The sequence below is a fragment of the Staurois parvus genome, unplaced genomic scaffold (assembly GCF_062004578.1).
Source record: "Staurois parvus isolate SC_StPar_1 unplaced genomic scaffold, SC_StPar_1.0 ptg000318l, whole genome shotgun sequence".
Taxonomy (NCBI): Eukaryota; Metazoa; Chordata; class Amphibia; order Anura; family Ranidae; genus Staurois; species Staurois parvus.
In genome coordinates this window covers 2768434-2785288 of record NW_028318114.1, presented here as the reverse complement: position 1 = coordinate 2785288, position 16855 = coordinate 2768434, and the positions used below count along the sequence as shown (strand labels likewise).

Here is a 16855-nt window from a genome sequence, read left to right as displayed (position 1 = left end):
ACCATCTCTGAAAACAAAAAGGCCAGAAAGCATACAAGATGGCTACTAATAGTGTTCGTCAAAAATGTCAGTCACTAACCTAACAAACCAGAACTGCCAATTTAAAATGACGATGTTCCTGATAAGCGAGTACATGGAAGTGTATATAAGTGCCCAGACCAAACCTATGTACAGATAAGTGGACAGAAAAAGTTCAATAAAGTTCAAAGTACTATGTCCCAGAGCACAGATGATCAAATTGTGCATATATACAAGTGTAAAATACAAAATAAATGTGAGAAAAGCTACAGAAAGAGAGCAAATCTTAGCAATAAACTGTACTTAATTAAAAAGCTATACCAGACTAAGTTGATGAATGGTTTGCAGGGCTATATAAGATGGAATGCATGTGAGCTAAAGGACAAGAAATGCAAAAACACAGATCCCCTAAAGCAGTGGTTCTTAACCTTGTTGGAGGTACTGAACCCCACCAGTTTCATATGCGCATTCACCGAACCCTTCTTAATTGGAGAAATAAAATATGATTTTTAAAATTCAAAACATAGGTATATATTTATACATAGGTGCACAAAATGAACAAAACCGTTAAGAACAAAGAACAAAACCATTAAAACATGATTTTCACACAAAAACATAATAATGAATATTTACTGCACGAATCATATAAGTTGGGTGTGGGTCTTCACCTCTGCCGAACCCGCGAGACTGACTCACTGAACCCCTGGAGTTCGATCGAACCCAGGTTAAGAACCACTGCCCTAAAGGCTGACTGCAGAATTAAGAAAGTTAGAATGAATCAACAAGAGGTAAGTTAAACAACAAAAGGCTAAAAGAAGAAATAGATTATGCTTTAGATATTGACTGTGCCTTTCACTCCGAAGACAATGCTTCATAATTTTTCACCTGGTGTATTGATCCCAGAGCTACAAGTCATATGACCAATCTTTAAAGTAACTTCACTCACCTGGATCAAAGCAAAACAGAAAGAATGACAACAGCGAATGCACAGTAAAAGAGGGATTAGGAGAAGATTATCTATACTGCCCTTTATTCCAAACCATCATCAGAAAGATACCTATCAAAGATATACTATATGTTCCTAATAAACTAACCCCCTGTCAGTGAAGAAGCTTACCAAGCAAAGACATATAGTGATATTCGGAGGCAATGATTGAATTATCATAAAAGTAAGTCACAGCTAAATGAAAAATAAAAATACAGATGAACTGTATCAGCTGAATTGCAATGAAGGTATTAACATTGTCAAAGAGGAAAAACATTTGAACTGTATTCACACGTGGCACTGGAATTCTGAAAGTAGAAACTAGCTGAAGATCAGCATGCCAGTGGCATAAAAATTGACAGAAGCAGTCATAACAGCAGAGCCTAATAGCCACTGAATTGAATTAATCAGATCTATGCGGACCAAAAAAAACTCAGACACAAGAAAAAAAAGGTGTTTTATCACCATTATTGATGTATTGATGACTATTCTGTGCTCCACCTGTTATATTGCAAAGATGAAGATCCAGATAAACATGACATTTATTGCACCCAAGTAAGCAATGTATTTTGTAAAATATATAGAATACTCCACACAGGTAATGGTACAGAGTACACAACTGGTAAACCACAGGTTATGCTTAGGAAGCATGGAGTTATGTTCCAGAATATTGTACCACTCAATCTAGAACAAAATGGTGTTGCAGAGAGAATGAATTGCACTTTATGTGAAAGTGGTAGAAATTGGGTTTTTGAGGCAGATATGTCACCAACATACATAATTAGGATATCCTGTTATCTCCAAAACTTCTTCTCTGGGATGGCAACAAAGGAAAGTCCATATCAGCCATGAATAGGAAAAAACCCTGACCTGAAACACATGAAAAGCTGTGTAAGCAAGCATTCGTGCAGAACATGTTCTAAAGGAAAGCATATACAATGAGAATCTTGTGATTAAGAAGGTATCTTTGTCAGTGGCAGTACAGTGATTTTCAAAAGGGTTCCACAATTCTGCATCAAGACACCAAAGTAACAATCAGCAGAAGTGTAGATATTAATGAAACACCTATATGTCATAAGCCTAGTGAAACAATACAGTTATATCATATACTGTAAATAAACTGAGAAGCCACACCAACACTGCAGGAAATGGAAAGGATCATTATCAAAATTTAAACCGACATCAGTCATTTATCAGTAAGGGACTATAGTGCTATTAAAATAGTCATGGAATACCTAACACAGACAGAAGACAAAAATGACAGAAGACAAAAGCTCTACTTGTGTGAAAAAAGGAACATAAATTTTGTTTGGTACAGCATTGCATGACCGCGCAATTATCAGTTGAAAAAGTGCAGCGCCGAATAGCAAAAAGAGGCCTGGTCAATAAGGGGGTAAATCCTCATGATGCCAAGTGGTTAAATGAGTAGACTCATTATTAAGCGAAGAACACATAATGCAGCATTATACATTGTACAAAATCTGGAAAAGAACAATGATTCATTCTATGAACGGAACTGTATAGAAGCATGTGAGTGAATGTGTATTGCAAAATGCATTGATGCAATAGAAAATAGGATGTACATCATATACAATCTGAGATCACAGTGAGAGTCTAAGGTCTGGACACCAAAAAGACAGACAGCAGACTCAGTCCCAGACCATGTACACCATAAAAAATGTATTTAATGCAGGAGAGAACAATAAACAAATATATGGAAAGGACAACATCGTTATAAGTCCTCTTTATCATCTTCATCACAGGTTGAAGTAAAATCTAGCCATTTATCCAATATTTTGTAGTATTTAGTGGGCCACCCTCTAGTGTAGATAACTGTTTTATACAGTAGCATACTATTTATTGCATTCACCCAGTTTTGTACAGTTGGTGGTAGAGGCTGGAGCCAAGTTCTAGCAATTAACATTCTGGCCATAAAAAGAGTTTCCTGCAGGAAAATACTATGAAATTTGTCGCTCTCCAAGTCAGGAAATAAACCCAGTAGACACTGCTTAAGACATAGGGTAACGGGGGAGCCCATTTGATCATGCAAAAACCTGACCACCTGAGCCCAGTAACCCTGGATAACAGAGCAGGACCAAAGGAAATTATAAAAGGTACCATTGGCAATCCCACATCTAGGACACAGTGGACAAGATTGTGGTCGATATCTAGACAAGCAAATAGGCATCAGGTAGGTTCTATGGAGTATGTAGATGTGAGTGAGGCCAAGTTTGTGGCAGTTGGTAAAAGGAGACAATTATAAAATGTGGACGTAAGCTTCTTTACTCCGAGCCTAACATCACATCCAGGGGATGTAGAGAGTCCAAATTCGGGGTAAAATTGCCAAATTGAGTGCGCAATGTGTTTTGGAGTTGGAGGTAGCAAAATAACATAAAATTGGGAAGGGAATTCAAATTCTGACTTGAGTACTTGAAAGGATTTGTACCTGCAGTGGAGAATATCTGGGAAATATACAAGATTCCTTTAGAGACCCACAACTGGAAATCAGGAATGGTGAGCAATTCGGGGAGGTGTCGATTATCCCACAGGGGCATATGGGCATATATGATAGGGGTATGCAACTTACAGGAGGTCAACTCCCAGATTTTCCAGTGATGATACAGTAGTCCACTTTGACCTCCCATAATTGAGGGGTCTCACATGCCTTTTAAAAGAAGTTGAAAAGGGTGAATAGCCCAGGAGAAGTTGGGGGCACATACTAGGGAGAGATACAGTATGTCTTTATCTTCCTTATCTATATGAAAAAAATGGGATAACGGGGAAGCCAAATAGTAGGGATTAAAGTCTGGGAGTGCTGCACCCCCTAAATGAGTGGGATATTTAAGAGTTCCCCAAGACAATTTATGGTGAGTGTTGCTCCATACAAAAGGTGTTAAACAGGGGTCCAAAGATTTAAAAATGTCCAGTGGTTCCCATAGAATTTTGAGAAGGAGCACCAATTTAATCAAATTGATACTGTCTATGACCCCCAAAGGAAGTCAAGCCCATGTATGCAATTTGGATTTCAATATCAGGTATAGAGGTTCCAGTTTGAGCCAAAGATAGTACTCCGCTGAATTGGGTAGCTATGATACCAAGATATTTAATGAAGCTAACTCTAAGAAGAGGGAAATCAACCTGTTCTGCTGTGGGGACTTCAAAATCCAATGGGAGAATCTTAGACTTGTCCCGGTTTATTTTAAGTCTGCAAAATTGCCCAGATTGTTTTCTATAGGGTTAAGGGCAGCCTGCCATCTACTATTTCTACTTGATACAGCACCTCTAAGTGCCCCATTTCTCCTACAGATTTAAATGACTTGCTATTACAGTCAACACATGATTACCAAGCTGATTTAAATCCTAAGCTCTCTATGCAAACCCCAAATTAACATTTAGGTTTATCAAAATTATACTTCCAATTTATACGTATTCTGTTTCCAATCTATGTTTACTAGGCATGTTTAAAAAATGATATGATATTTGAATTAGTTTAAAACACACTGTTCTTGGAAGTGAAACCTGTTCAGATTTTTTGCTGTGTTTCTAAAATTAGACTACAGTCATTTCTATACACTACATCTCATTTCATGTAAATTGATTTACTTGTGGTCAATGAAGCCTGAAAACATTATAAGATGGGGAGAATAAGTGCAGAATCTATCTTCCTTCCTTAACTGCTTGCCATTAAAATAGTTGTAATTAATCTTTTATTTTAAAAAAAGGTTTATTACATTTGCCTTTAATGGTATATTCAAACCAAAACTGAAAATGAGGCATTGAAATGTACACAGGGAATACAATCCTACCATTTCTATAGGTTTTATTTTTGCCATTCCTTTAAAGTACCAGATCAGAAGGGTCTTAAAATACTGTTGTTGCTGTAAATCTGGCATTCTGAGAACAAGCATTGCTTACCCATGAAAAACGCAATTCAGATGCATTCAGTTTGCTTTAAGTTCCTTGGAAATTATGCAAAAATACAAAGAAAACTTGTAAAGCACAGAATCATACGATGCAAAGCTTAGTCGTGAAAGGTAGTCTTCTGTATGTGGCAGCAATTCATCAGCAAGAGGACAGTTGGCTCTATTTACAGCAAGGCCTCTTACATCTGGGCACTGGGCTTATAGCTTGTGAATGAGCCATGTGTTTATGTGGCTTGAGCTGTTAGGTGTTGCTTGCAGGCAACCCATATAGGTGTATTGAGATGCATCGGCTGCAAGGACACAGCTGTCCAACCCAATTTGACAGACATGTGGATGTGGGTGAGCAGCTCTGAATGTAGACAGTATGATCACCTGCAGTCTCTTGTATGTAAAATTGCGACTGTGTCCATGCAGCCACTGCATCCCCATATACTTACATAGGCTACCTGCATACAGCACCCGGTGGCTCAAGCTGCATAGTCATGCAGCCTATCCACAAACTACGGACCTCAGTGCCATTTGAATGAGGCCTAATTCATAACAAGGTAAAGGAAGCAGATTCTCTTTCTTTAGCATGCTTACAATATTTTAAACATGTTTCATACATTTATAAACATGTGTATCATGAAGCATAGTCAAATAAACATATTTTTCAGAAAAATTTTACAATTCTATCTATTGGATTTCATAAAAGGTTAATGCTATGCAAATCATACTTAATTTGCTGAAATACCTTTGTTCAAAAGTTTATTTTTATATTATTGACCAATTGATTAGCATATATTCAAGAAGATGAGTTTCAAATGTATTTTTGACATATTTTAAATTTTCAGACTTTCACATTAACTGTCTTAAACTTCAGATTGCATTACATTACTGTATATGTCACTGCTTAACGTGAAATAACTGGAATTACAACCATGAGCCCCATGACATTTTCAACAGACAGTACGATGACATTGAGTCATGAGCTCATTTACTGTGTTGTAGTAATTTTTATATACTTAGATGTAATCTCCTAACAATTTATCAGCAACATTACAAATGTAATAGTGCAGAGAAGATCCATTCTACTTGACTGCAAACCTTAATTGAATAATGTGTGGTGTAGCTACATTGACTCAGCCAAAGCAGTCATGTAATTGCTAATCTTTGGCTCACAAATTCAGTTAGCAATTATTCATTCAGTGCCTGTTATGCTGAATGCCTCCAGGACAAAAGTAGCTTAAAGCAAACCAGTGTTTTGGCAGTTGCAGGGCAAAGGTAAAGGAACAGGTCTGCCCTAATGCCCACATTTACCTGTGCTTTGTTCAGCCACCAGTTAAAAGTAACCAGCATTTCTGACTATGAATGAGCATGTGACCCACTTCCCCTCCTCTTGTGTAACAGTGATGGTGAATGTTAATTGGTCCAAAGCTATCACATGGGGCAGGGAGAGTATTCTCAGTCTTGTGTAAGCTCCAAGTAACAGAAACGTGAGTATGTGTTGACTATTGATATGAAATCTTGGTTGCCCAGTTCTGCTGACAATACATTGGAAAATAAATGTATATATATAGAAAAACACAAATGTGTTGATTTACTAATGGTAAATAGGCTGTTCACTTTACAAGGAATTTGCACTTTACAAGATAAGTTATCCCAGAATTTAGTGAATGTGTGAAAATGTCACTTTGCAAAGATCATCCAATCAAGTCAAAGGAAAACAAAAACAGTATATTTGCATGATGATGGAAGTCAGTGGAGCTACACCTCATTCACCAAACACTGGCCTTGCAAACTGCAACTTCCCTTGCAAAGTGAACAGTATATTTGCCATTTTTCAACCCCAGTATGTCTTAAAACTCACCTGGCCAACAAAACTTGAAAAGAGAATTTATGTTTTGCTAATATGAGTGTGCATGTTCATGATACCATAATTGTGTAGAGCAGTCATTCAGATTTTTGACCTCTTGTCCTCTATCTCATGTGTAAAGGTAAAACTCTACCTTTTAACTTGCTTTGAATTTAGAAAAATTAGTACAAAAAAGCTGAGACCAGACAGTTAGGAATGTCCATATTGTATTGTTCAGAGTGATATGAAGCCCCATACCTACTTAATATGAAAATAGGATGTCCTTCTCCAAAGTCTGAGTTCTCCCCCTTACATAAGCTGGCCATGCTTGGATCGAAATTTAGCCAGTTCAGCAGAGCCCAGCTGAATTTCGATCCACTTATGGGCAGGGTGGTTGAACACAAGTCGATCTATTGATTGGCTTATGTACAACCATCAAAAGAAGGGGGGATGTGAAACGGGATTCACAAGAAATGCTGTTACATCATGAACAGAAAGCAATACCCAAAAATTTCAAAAATTATGCTTTATTACAACATTTGCATATATAGACAATTAGGTAAATACCTCAGTTAGCCATCACCACAAAATGAGACCATACAGAAAAGTATGACCTAAAACCAAAATATAATTAAAAACAAATGTCATGACTGGTCATGAATATATAGTGCTGTAAATGTAATGACACTTGGTCTAGTACAAGAACTGACACATAGGTAACACCACCATGTAGGGGATGTATTCAAAAAATTATACCATAATATATCGGACATGCAATAAAATATACATAGGTACCAGTTAAGGATGGATGCAGGATCCTGACGAAGCTGAGTAAGATACGCCCATCGGCGAAATGCGTTGACGTCACACGTCAATGATGTCACTACCGGTCAGACTCATTGGCGCCATAAACGTAGTCCTGCAGGGGATGCTGTTACACACCCCCGTGCTGGGAGTCCATCAGGCTGCACATGTACCAGGATGGTAGCGGAGCTCACCTATCCATAGTCTTGATGCTGGCGGCTGTCTCCGGGACTTCGGGCGTGACTCCATCTATGAGAGAGACAATGCACTGTCATTTTTCCTTGGCACGGGTGGTGAGTGGAATAATGAAAACATAAGGAAGGAAACACGGCTGATTGCCATTATTGTCTTGATATTCTTAGTGACAACCATATTGACTCTCTTCATGTCACCTATTTACTACAGGATGGAGGCATCGTGTTATATTTTCTGAAAGGTGCACAGCACCCTACTTCTACTATATGGCATGGACACCCCTACATTCTGTACATTCTGAAGAATCCCTATATTTCATTGGCAGGGCCCTGCCACTTCAACTACAGATGGCGGATGTCATATGGAGATATTACTACGGTCACTAAGTTTATTTCCTAATATAATTATAGACATGCCTGTTTCAATATAAGATCTTACCACCCATCATGCCTACTAGTGCTCCTTTTTTGAATCATCAGTAATTGTTTCTGAGTGTTATATAGCACAGCCATAGGCCATTAAGCCTGCATTAGTAGGTTAAATTTTCACTGCATATGTCTCTCATTGCCCCAATTGGATGTTTATGTATAACATCAGGTTCCTGCATCCATCCTTAACTGGTACCTATGTATATTTTATTGCATGTCTGATATATCGCCTATTATGGTATAATTTTTTGAATACATCCCCTACATGGTGGTGTTACCTATGTGTCAGTGCTGCTCATGTACTAGACCAAGTGTCATTACATTTACAGCACTATATATTCATGACGTCTGTTTTTAATTATATTTTGGTTTTAGGTCATACTTTTCTGTATGGTCTCATTTAGTGGTGATGGCTAACTGAGGTATTAACCTAACTGTCTATATATGCAAATTTTGCAATAAAGCATAATTTTTGAAATTTGTGGGTATCGCTTTCTGTTCATGATGCAACCGCTTTTCTTGTGAATCTCTTTTCACTTCCCCCCTTCTTTTGATGTTTGTTTTTTGGTTGCTTGGCAGATGATATATGTTCAGCGATACATTAAACTTATGGTGCCTCTTGCTTTTTTGTTATTTGTTATGTACAACCAGCCTGTCATTTTTTTCCTTAACAATCAGGGCCGTCACCTATAGCCAGCAACACTGATCATTGTATTCTGACAGCAAGGAAGGCTCCCTGCTGTCAGAATATAATACCACAGGGGGAAGGATTCCCCCATTTATCTCAAATGCGTGGCTGAACAAAAAAATTATCAATGAATGGGCTGCCTTACACATTTCAGTAAAATTAGCAACATCTTACTGACTACATAAACGAACATGCTTAATGGCAGGAGTAGGGTTCAACCCTGTCTTCAGAGCTGGAAGTTGATATTTGCATATTAAGTGTCCAAGGTATAGGATTACAAATCAAAAGTATTCTAAAAAAGTGAAAGGTATGTTAAAACACCCCTAGCTCATCTTATTTTAGATGCAGAACAGTAGGAAACAGATGAGAGGTGGTTTGATGGGTAAATAATATGTTTACTAAAAACCATGATAGCTTATTCTAGTTTTGGCAAAATGTTGATTTGAAAATATTTTAAAACCTCTTCCACACCATACGAAATTCTATGCATTGAAAAAAGTTAAATTATTATACATCATCCAATAATATTTTAAGGTTCATAAGGAATATTTTATTGTTATATACAGCACAAACCACTATTAACCTAACTGTTAATACAGTTTAATGAAATATGGTTGTGCTGCTTTGCTGGATTGTGTACTGAACAAATTTTAGATTGTTCAATGTATTGCCCTGTCAATGTGCATCTTTTCTGTTCTGTTCTAACACATTGATCCAAGCAACTGCTATTGTTTTGGCAATTAAAGGAAACCTGCTATTAGAAAATATGGAGGTTTCCATTACTGAAATTAAAGTTTTATGGCTACCATTCCAAGCCTCTTGGTTCAATACTTTAAATTAGTGGTCTCCAAACTGCAGCCCAAAGGCCAGATGCAACCCTTTGCTTGTGTTTATCCAGCCTCTGGGACACTATTTCTCCCACTGGTATGAGACTCTAGTACTCACACTGATACCAATGATGGGACACTATTCCTCCCACTAATACCAGTAATGGGGCATTGTTTACTCCAATGGACATTGTCTACTCCTTGTTGGTCACACTCCAGCCCCAGAAGTCTGAAAAACAGTAAACTGTCCCTTTGTTTATAAAGATTTAAAACCCTTGCTTTAAATCAGTGACCTGGTAAATGTATGCAGGTAAGGGCCTCCAGGTTTTGTTCTGCTTTCCTCATCTGCATACTTGTTCCAGGTAACTGACTTGGAAAGTATAAAGGAAACCAAAAAAAGAGACAGCATTGTGGAACTAGACACTACACAAAGCTACAAACCCAACCCAAAATATATGTTTTTAGCATAAGAAAAATCCATCAAGTATACACCTGAGCATACCCAACCCTGAACCAATAAAAAAAAATAATGTTATTCCCTGCTACTCTGCTCATCCCTAATTCCAGATGAACTAAAATGAATCATACCACAGAGAGCATGATGCTACTTGAACATAAAGTTGTGACCTAAGTTTGACTGAGATGGCAAATATAACTATTTTTTTGTCAAAGCTTAATTAAACAAGCTGAAATTAGAAGCTGATTGGCTACCATAAACATCTGCACCAGATTTTGCATTCTCTAGTTTTAGTAAATTACCCCATAGTCTGCAAACTTCAGCTTTTTTCCATGGGGCCGCATACTTGCGTACCTGTCTTTGTGCTGGGAGCGCGGCACACTGCGCACTCTCAGCACAAAGACCGTGGTGTCACTGAGAGCCCTGGGTCCCGTTCTAACCAGCGGGACCCAGGACTCCCGATTCCGGGTCACATTATCGTTGTGATAGCCTCTGATTGGTTATTACAGTGATCAGTCACTGTGCAGCCCGGTCCCCTTGTTTTTTTCTCTCTCTATGAATGGAGAAGAGAGATACATTGCATCTCTCTAACTCCTGGCATAGAGAGAAAAAACAAAAATGTTTGTAAAAAAAAAAGAAATAAAAGAAAAATAAATAATTATTAAAAAAAATAAAAGAAAAAATAAAGAAAAAATACCTAGATCAAGGTTTGATGTAGTTCAGTGCCAGGGTTATTGTTTGGGTCAAGGTCAAAGGTCAGAATTTAAAAAAAATTGTATCAGTGTCAGTTAGTGTCAATGTCAGTGTCAGTGTGTTTTTAGGTAAAAAAAAAAAAAAAGACAAAAACAAAATGCGCACTATTGTTTCTGGGCTGCACTACGGGTACAAACAACAAATAACATACACATATATGGTATCGCTGCGACTGTCAAGAGCTGGAGAATTTATTTTAGGTTGTTCTTTGGTGGTAGGTTATAGTAGTAACAAGAAACATACATCACCTGGATTTACAAAGTAGTTGTGATGATATGTACGGTTTTACTAACACATGTCAACATTGCAAAATTGTGCTTAGGCATTTAGATTTGTTTTACCCTTAGGCGTGAAGGGGTTAAGCATGCCTCTTGGAGGTTCACAAAAACAGTATATCCCATAGGGAGGTGACTTTTTTGGCAACCAAGTTGGGTCTATTGCCAAGGATTTTAGTTAGTGTATTGTCCAGCATTAAAGTGGGAGTAAACTACAGGTAAGCGTATAATAATAGGTACAAAGAATATCTCCTAAATATGCACCATTTAGGAGATATTTGGTGTCCCTGCAGCCGGTGACATCACCAGTGCATCCACCCTGAAGAAATGGCATACCCATGCTGTTCTTTCAGAGATCTGTGTCGTGGCCAAGACTCCCACGTGCACACATGGGAGTGACCTCATCGCGGCTCGGCCAATCAAGCAGCCACTGCCCATGAACCCAGAAGGAAGACTGGGTGAAGATGGAAGCCCTGTCAGAGGTGACAGCACACCACTGGAGGGTTTTGTTGTAAGATTAGTCTTTCATAATGTGCTAATATGCAAAGCATACTAGCACATTATGACATTACCTTGCAGGGAGAATTTTTTCTTTTCTTAACTCACATTTACTAGCACTTTAACACTGGCTGGTGCTTCTCTAACACTGACCTTAATTAGTTCCAATATTAACCAAATCTTGTGACAATACCCAGCCTATCAGGTTTTGTCTGATTTCTGTGTTTCGGGTGTCAGATCTTTCTCTAGATAAAGCTTTGACCTTACTTCTTTTGAAAAAACAATTCAGGTAGTTCCTAGCAATGCTTATTTGATTTGGAATTCAGTGTGCTTATATATATATAGTTGGTGGATTTTTCCTATGCTAGTAAATATATATTTTGATACTTTAATATAATGGGTTGGGTTTGGAGCTGTGTGGTGTCAGGATCCATTCTGTCTTTTTTCTGTTTGACTAATATATTCACCTGGATTTAATGGGGTGTGTGCACATTACCGATCACACCTGTTGGATTCGTATACATTTTGTATTTATATATAAAATTGTAATTGTGTATTTACACCTTTGTGTTCCAGGAACGCTTCTAGAAATGTATGTTTCTGTCTGTGCTCCCAAGGTCCATGTGACAAACTCACCAAAACACACATCGCACTTTTGGTGCCATTATTTCTTAATAGCAGTCATGTGTTTTGTCATGCTACCAAATGTGCCGAAACACACATTGCAATTGGCATGAGACTCACCGCCAAGAAAAGGTGCAGAAGATACTTAGGTATGTTTAAATAAATAAAATCTTGTGCGCTTCTATGAATCAAAAACAAACTTATTCGTAGTGATAGTGAAAATTACTGTAGCATAAACAGTTATGTAGCCGCTATTGCACACAACCCCTATCTCATATAAGGCAAAATCAATATATACAGCAAAAACAGTTCAGCGCTACAAACCAAACCCAACCTGAATCTAAATGTGTAAAAGAAATTTTAAAATTATATATTGAAATAAAAATTGCAAAAATGTCTTCTTTATGGTTCTCCCTTCCTCCTGCAATCACCAAGTGACTCAAAAACAAGAGTGCATAATTCCACCACCAGATGTCTGCTCACCTCCAGCAGTGTGACCTCACATAATATTATGTTTGGTATAACTGCACTTTCAGTCCCACAATGGACACTGAAGATCAACTTTATGGATTTCAGCTGTTCACACCTCATTCAGAATACAACTCTCACCACCAGTTCACCTCACCTACTGCTTTTTATAATTTTATATACTATTTTTTATATATTTAATACTTTTTGCTGTCACCCAATTTGTGATAGGCATTTATTAGACTGTAGGGGACACCGGACATGCTATTATATAATGATACCGGCATATATATTACTGTCTTTATGCAGCTGTGATGGTGATAGAAGTCTTTATGTGTGATATACGGCCCTATGCAGGTCTCAGCGGTGTTCTTTTGTGTGTGTGTGGTTTTTTTCTTTTTGTCGCTATGACAGTGGTGATGCTTTATAAGTTGTAAAGGTGATTGCATGGCTCTGTTCCCGCTGGCAAAGTTTGGCCCTAGGATGTAATGCATACAGGGGAGGAGCCACGCCTATTACGTCACCTGAGGCTATCTCGTATTCATGTATTGTGATCCTGAGCTCTTGGTTATGCACTTTCCTTTTGCATTTTGCCTCTTTCCATATGCTGTTTGGAATGATTTGATCATACATCGTTCGAGACTGAGTGGCATCTTCGGTTTGTATGCCCCAGAGAGGAAATGCGAGGTCTGACCTTTCTTTTAATTCACATCTCAAGAGGTGAGCGGCTGTGATTTTGTTTGGTGAAGGGGAGTATACACCATCAACTTTGAAATATCCATGCACGTCATACCTTTCACCGCGGATTGTGTCCTGTTACCCTACTACAAATGTTTCTCTGGGTTTCTTTGTGGACTATTTTGCCATATTTAGTTTGCCCTGCACTTCTGTTTGTCAAACTAAAATATATAAAATGTTTGTTTTGGGGTTTAGTTGAGGCAAAGCGTCTGGTTTTCTTTAAAGGATAAATTCACAGTTGGGAACATGTTACATGTTCCACCCATTTTTAGGGGGGAACATGTAAAATGTTCCCATATCTGCAGCCACCGCCCGCTGTACTATCTGTCAGATGTGAAAATAGCGTGGCCGTGTGGGGCTCCGGTCACACAGCTGCATCATTCCTTCACGGACTTCCATGAATGAATGAACTGCAAGTCCCGACAGCCTTAGTGGCTGTAGGCGTGTAGTTTTCAATAAACTACCACGATGCTGTAGAGCGCCGTGGTAGTTCATTGAAGCTTCCTCTCAGAATTTCTGCTTGCTGTACATCCCGTACGGCAAGCAGATATTCTGACAGGTGTGCAGGAAACTTGCATGGCATCAGCAATCTATTGTTAATTCAGAGGTCACATCCCGAAGTTGAGAGGTTGTGATTTTGTTTGGTGAAGGGGAATGTACACTTCTGTTTGTCAAATTGCTATTGGATATTGTGGATTCTACCTTAGTGTTCAGCTAACAAATGATAGGTTTATATCATATATTTTGTTTGCGCTTATTTTCTATTTTTGCATATATTTTAGTTTAGCAATCACTGGGTGTGACTGACTTCATTTTTTTTCCTTCAGTCTTTTATTACTTTATTTTCACCTAGTGATTAGCCAGTCTCGCACCTCCTATGATAAATACATTCACTCCACCACTGCATCTATGGAGAAGCAACGTAGCTATCCTAGGACAACAGCACTGTCAGTCAGTTTTGGTTGAACTAACTAGATTATATGACTTTATGTTAGTGATTAACAATGCAAAGCTCAGTTCCAGCTAATGCATTTTAATTAGTTGTAGAAATATTTTATTTTTCCTTTTGGAATAAAGGTTTTACATGTTGTACATAACTGAACAAATGCTGACCATTGTAAGCACCCCGTCAGAGTTAAATGGTTCGTCTCGACTGTCTAACTGCCACCTTTGCTCGTCAGATTGGTCTGTTTAAGGAAGTTGAAAATACCAGCATTGCTAGCCAGATCACCAGGTAATAAACTATGCTATAAGAGGAACCCAGAAAAAAACAAAACAAAAAAACAATATCTGTGTTAATGCTGCTAACAGACTGTATCATATACAACATAAGACAACATATGCTTTTTATTTAGGCCATAGTTATATTTTATTGGTTGAAGAACAGATTTGCTTCAAGGTGTCTACTTATAGAGAAATTTTAACCAGTTAGATTAATATAAATAGCCACCAGCTGTATAGTGGGAGGATCCTAATGACTGGCCATAATGCAAATGGATGTATAGCTAGGCCCATCAGCAACACAGCTGCTAGTAAATTTTTCTGATGATGAATGGACTGTGAATTTGGGAGGATAGCTTTCGGGCTGAATAATGTTTGAAGAATTGTTATATTTAGAAATCACTAGCAAATCGTAGAATCATTGGTAATTACTATGTTCCAGTTGTCTTCACTAATTAGGACTATATCTGTTTTAATTATGTGGCATTTGCACTGTATTTTCATCATGGTTCAGGCAATAACTATGTATTTTTTTTTTGTTCTAGATGAAATGAATGATCAGCAGAACAGGCTGTCCTACATCCTCATCAATCCTTCCCCAGACACTAGACTGGAACTGAATGATGTTGTGTAAGTCAAGAGGAGAGCAGGCAGTTCTCTTTCACTCTGTCTGTTTTCCATCCTTCATGCAACAGTTCACTCTATGCCACCTGGCTTCCATCACTGTTTCATGCAATTATTTTTAACCTCTAATGTGACACATTGAAACAGATCTGTAATTTCTCACATGCATAGATTGTTAAGGGTCAGCAATAGAAAGAGTGACACAATGAATCTGAACTTCTTTTGTTAGCAGACATTTGTTCAATAACTGTAGAATAACACAGTTATTGCTGTTACTAGGGTTACAAATACAATTCCATCTTAATGCAAAGTGCCAAAGGACTGCAGAATAGATGATTGAAAGAGTGACTATACTTCTGAAAGGCATTTTGCGAGTTTCCATCAAGATAGAAAAATTATCACAAAGGATGTCACTAAGATCTTGATTTTTTTTTTTAAGGGAAACTGTCATGGTTTGGGGAAATTATTTAATTTTTTTAGTTTATACCTTCACAAAGCAGGGTTTCATTCTATGGTACACTATTATAAAGCAGTGAATGTGATATTGTCATACATTTACTGCTGGTGAAACATCCTTGTGCATATTTTTTTAATTACAGTGACTGATCCACATGCAGTTGACATTTGACAATTGTCCCAATCACTGCTTTACAGCTGTGTTTTCAACCTTTTTCAGTCGAGGCACTCTTTAATTGCACACAATGATGGGGCACTCAAGTTTGAAGGCTCATTCACAGCAAGAGGTGTGTTCAAGTACTTTTTTGCTCATTCCCTCTAGTCGCATTTTTTAATGGGCTGCTCTGTGCTTACGAAACACACAAAAAAGGTGCAGGCATGTTTTTTTTAATTGAGTGACACCAAAACACATGGTACTGCGATACCATACTTGCTAAATGTGTGGGGGTGCAATTAGGAAATAATTAATTAGTTAATTCATTAATTAGTGGCACTCACTTGCATCTGCAAAAGTCAGCACATTTTTGTGTGATGCGGAAAAATGCTCGATTTTGCACGTTAACACACTGCATGTTCTAAAATATAGTTTGGAAGGCAGTTAAGAGTTAAGTGGTTTGTAGGTTGTAAATTTCCCACAAATCCATCCTCCTCCCTCATAGCACAAATTCTGTTTTCCTTACCCCTCCAAATCCCCCCTTCTATCACAAAGCCTCCTATCCCACCATATCCCTCTCATCACTACAGAACAGGAGTAGTGACAGGACAGGAGGAGAGAGCCAGTGGTGTGGACTGTCCACCACCCAGATCCTTTCCCGCCTGTCTGTATACCAGAGATAACACAGAACAAACTCAGATTGGGACTGTACAGAGTTTAATTACCTCTAGAGATGAGCGAATCGAAGTATCCGAAGTGGAATTCGAGTCGAATATCGGAAAAATTTCGATTCGTGCCGAATCCGAAAAACAGCCTAATTCGGACGCGCGAATCGAAATTTTTCCGAAAATGGCGGCTGACATGTGCGGCGACGGAGCGGGGATG

At 38.1% G+C, this 16855-nt stretch overlaps 1 pseudogene; it reads left to right on the top strand.

Annotated features, from left to right (window-relative positions):
• The window catches only part of LOC149457497 (potassium channel subfamily T member 2-like), a 1031266-nt pseudogene that overhangs the window by 972540 nt on the left and 41871 nt on the right, over positions 1-16855 (top strand).